At 40.8% G+C, this 4,112-nt stretch overlaps 1 long non-coding RNA gene across 2 annotated transcripts; it reads right to left on the bottom strand.

The window, feature by feature from the left end:
* Positions 1-2,981: 2,981 nt before the first annotated feature.
* LOC115634613 lies at positions 2,982-3,424 on the bottom strand. Of its 2 annotated transcripts, none has more exons than XR_003996451.1 (3): positions 3,401-3,424; positions 3,188-3,340; positions 2,982-3,106 (listed from the first exon to the last, which is right to left on the bottom strand). It is a non-coding gene; the product is annotated as an uncharacterized LOC115634613 (long non-coding RNA). The 2 variants fall into 2 exon arrangements; XR_003996450.1 differs by having other exon boundaries at positions 3,038-3,128.
* Between the last annotated feature and the right edge of the window lie 688 nt (positions 3,425-4,112).

Here is a 4,112-nt window from a genome sequence, read left to right as displayed (position 1 = left end):
TCCTGGATAGGAAATTTTTCTAGCGGGATAACATTAACGAACGGGTGAAGAAGGCCACGAATGCCCTTTACACGTGCAAAAAGGCTATTGGTACCACATGAGGATTCTCACCCCGGGTGGTGCATTGGATATATAGGGCGATAGTGCGGCCAATACTACTATACGGTATAATAGTCGCCGGCAAACTGAAGAAGCAACGCCATTAAAGTATTCACTGATGGCTTGAAACTCGCAGCTACGCATCCATCCTGATGAGGAAGTCATTAGCATGTTGCTCGTCTCCTTCCGCCTGCTCACCATGCAAAGGCGTTGGCCCAGCAACGATTGCATAACACCAACCAATGTAGGAAAGCAAAGATGGCATGGCCAGCCCTGGACGCAAAAAGAACTGCTCAGCTCCTCTTAATTTAGTAGTACAGAAGTCTCACTGAGGAAAGCACTGAGCACCTTCTCTGCCACTGCCTTGCCTTAACAAGTAATAAAATTCCTCAAATGTTCCTAACCTCTCCCATATTATCAAAATATGTTCCCGAGATATTCCTTTACCTAACTGTAAAAACTTTCATCCGTCTTGATCCGACAGCTCAACATGGGTTTATTAAGAGACGGTCTACTACGACCAATTTGCTGGAATTTACTTCCTTGGTATATTAAGCATTCATTTCAAAAATGCAGACTGATGTCATTTACACTGAATTCAGTAAAGCATTTCACCCTGTAAACCATGACCTTCTGCTCTTTAAGCTTAGTCGCATCGGATTTCCCGCCGCTTTATTGTGTTGGATTTCATCCTATTTAAAAAACAGGACCCAACGAATTTTGCTCAGATCGCATTTTTCGAAGCCCTTTTTTGCATCATCAGGTGTGCCTCAAGGTAGACATCTTGGCCCTTTACTTTTTACATTATTTATTAGTGACCTCCCCTGTACCTTGTCACACTCTCATATACTTATTATGTATGCTAATGATGTGAAATTTATTCTGTCTTACATAAACCCTCCTCATTTTCAACGCCTGCAGGATGATCTGAACTCCATGCAATCTTAGTGCTTAGCAAACCACTTGCCCCTCAATTGCTCCAAATGTAAGTTCATGACATTTCACCGAACTTTGCCTTATTTAGTCACGTATACCATTGACAAAGCGTATATCGACTGTTGAAGACCTTGGGGTACTTTTTGATCCCAAATTGAACTTCAACCTTCACATATACAGAATTGTCAAAAAGGCCAAGGGCTTACTTGGAATTTATTAACCTTTATACTTACAAACTTCTTTACGCTTCTCTAGTACGCCCTGTACTTGAATACTGCTCTTGTGTCTGGTGTCCACAGTATAGAAAGCATCAGTAGCGTATAAAATTGCTTCTGAACAATTCTTGCTTTTTACTTTACGTGGTCTTGGCTGGGATCATAATCTTCGCTTGCCTCGTATTCAAGCAGATTGTTGCCTTTAAATCTTCCTTCATTAACAAGTCGCAGGACTGTTCATGGAGTAGTTTTTCTCCACAAGCTAGTTATCGGTGAGGTAGACTCCTCTGCCCTTTTAGGTCGCCTCAACTTTTCAGGAAAGGGGACAAGGAGAGTTTAGACCCAGGTTGTACACGCAGAGGAAAAGGAGCAGAGCGCAAAGACAGACGAGTCCACCAGGCTAGGGGAATGAGAGTGGGGACAGGTCGCCAACATTCTACGGGACAAGCCGCCAAAGCGGACCGGAGGAACTGCGTGCTGGAAGCGAGAGACTGATTCTGGGCTAAGTACCCCCTTTAGAATCTAAGTTTATATGAATACTCTCACTGGGATAATTTAAAATTATGTAAAGCCCATGATTATATAAAGCCCACCCCCCCCCCCCCCCCCCAATAGTCCATTTACATATAAAAAACTCCAATATACAACACCAAAAGAAAATACACATGTATGCCATAGACAAAATTCAAAATACACACCCATTCATATACAAGTCACATAACAATACAATACAACACACGAAAAAATTAACAATTTTCTGTTACACACATAGCCCAAACGATCACAACCTAATATAAAACATTAAACAGAAACACAACACCAAACAAGTAACCATATTGTAAACAAAAATTCAAATGTATACTTAAAACAAAAAAAAAAAAAGAGAAAAAAACAAAAAAAAAGGTAAAAGAAAATGTATAAAATTTAATATAAGTAAAGGAGTTTGTAATGTGTATTGGAGCGGCGCAGTTTTTTTTTTTTGTTTATTTCCTGTTAATAATATCCCTCATAACTACATACTCGAGTATAGGTAGAAAGAGGTTACAAATTCAAATAAGTAAAATAGGCACAAATAGCCAACGAACTGCAGCGTCCCAAAATTCAATGGCTTAAGTATTAAAGTTTATTTTTATTGTAATAAAATTTAAAATTTGCACATGAATCTGGAGTAGAGTCCATTTATGGGGTGAGATGGGGATATAAAAGTCCCGGAGCAGGAGAAAAAACCAAACCAAGCATGTTGAAGGGAGCCGGCAACAAAATGCCGAAACCGGCTCAAGGTAGGGAGGGCCACGCGGCTACGTGACATCAAGGTAGCCACAACTCCACCCAAATTCCACAGACGTCCCTCAGCCGACCATATGAGTAGGTGTTTAAAAAAAAAATATAAATTCATTGTTGGTCTGCCGCACCCCTGTTGCGGTCGAATCTGACCCTGAGCCGATAGCTAGCCGGCGTAACGACAGGGGATGCACTGGCAAAGGCAGACATAACAAGATGGCGCCCAATCTGAAATACACCTGGGTAAGCATTTTGGCAAATGTTGCCCCAGTCTGAAGCGAAGTAAAAGCCAGAGTCTTGTTGTTTGTTTTTTTTGTTGATTTGTTTTCTTTATTTAATGTAGCTTTCAACAACAATAGCTGCTGGCGGCCCCTGAGCCGGCGAGAAACGGTGCAACTGCCAGGTCCGTGGGTGAGCTTCACTAGGGCTCAGCCCATCGTTGCCGCAGGTGCATCCTTCTTACAGCGCGGTGTAGGTTGGTAACCAGCAGAGTAGGTGCAGCGAAGGGGCAGATGTAGCAGGTCCGTGAGGGGTCTTGGTGCCCACTCATTGTTGCCCTACAGGGTGTTCTGAGGCTGAAAAGATCGAGAGGAATGTCTGTTAGGTGTTAAGTAAAGAATAGTCTAGTTGCCTTGTTTTTTTTTTGTGTTAGTTACCTTTTTTTTGTGGTTATTTGGTATTTCTTATGTATGGTTGCGTAGTAGGTCCATGTCCAGTCCCAAGCGGAAGGAGCATCGTTGCCCTACGTAGCAGAGCATAGGAGCAGCAATTCGCCATAGCCCGAGCAGGATTTGAGTTTTAGTCGGCGCCTGGAAGAAATTGGGTGGTGTAAAGCGTGCGATACATATATGTTTGTTTTGGTTGTTTACCTTCTGCAGTGACAGCGTGCCGTGGTGCAGCGTAATACTGAGGATCCCCATCTCACCCTTACATGTCTGGTTATTGAGTCTGTAATTGTGAGAATCTGTTTTTATTGGTCTTATGGTCAGTTAGTGTATTAATTACCTTTTATTTATTTATTTGCGTAGCAGCAAATAAGTTGTCAATAGACAGGGAGTCCATTGTGAATGGTCCCGGCCTAGCACAGCTGTTCCTGGGCTGAACCATCGATATTAATAAGTATCGATAGGGTTTTTTTTGACACAGGTTAGCGGGTCTGTACATAGGGCGGGAATTTGAAGTTCAACTTATCGTTAGTTTGTTTTTTTTTTGGGAGTAATATTTTCGCTTAGGATTATTTTTTTTTTGTTTGTTCAGTTTTTTTTTGGGGTTATTTATTTATTCTTATTTATTTATTCTTATTTATTTATTCTACTTATTTATTTGCGTGTGGCACTTATATATTTATTTAGTCTAAGTTTTTTTTGGTTTTTCCGGAGGCGTACAAGTATCGTATATCCACGATTTATTTATTTATTGGACGTTTTTGCGTGTGGAGTATATTTACGTTTTTTGCATTCACTTATTACCATTTTCTTTGTTATTTGTGGTTTTCCTTTTTGTATTTGCATATACTGGTATATTTAATTATTTTATGTAGGTAAGCTAGTGTTGCGGGTATATAGTGTGTATATAGCGGTG

This window comes from Scaptodrosophila lebanonensis, unplaced genomic scaffold (genome assembly GCF_003285725.1).
Source record: "Scaptodrosophila lebanonensis strain 11010-0011.00,11010-0021.00 unplaced genomic scaffold, SlebRS2 tig00000001-arrow-pilon, whole genome shotgun sequence".
NCBI lineage: Eukaryota > Metazoa > Arthropoda > Insecta > Diptera > Drosophilidae > Scaptodrosophila > Scaptodrosophila lebanonensis.
Note: the sequence above shows the minus strand (reverse complement) of the source record. Positions and strands in the feature narration are given on the sequence as shown.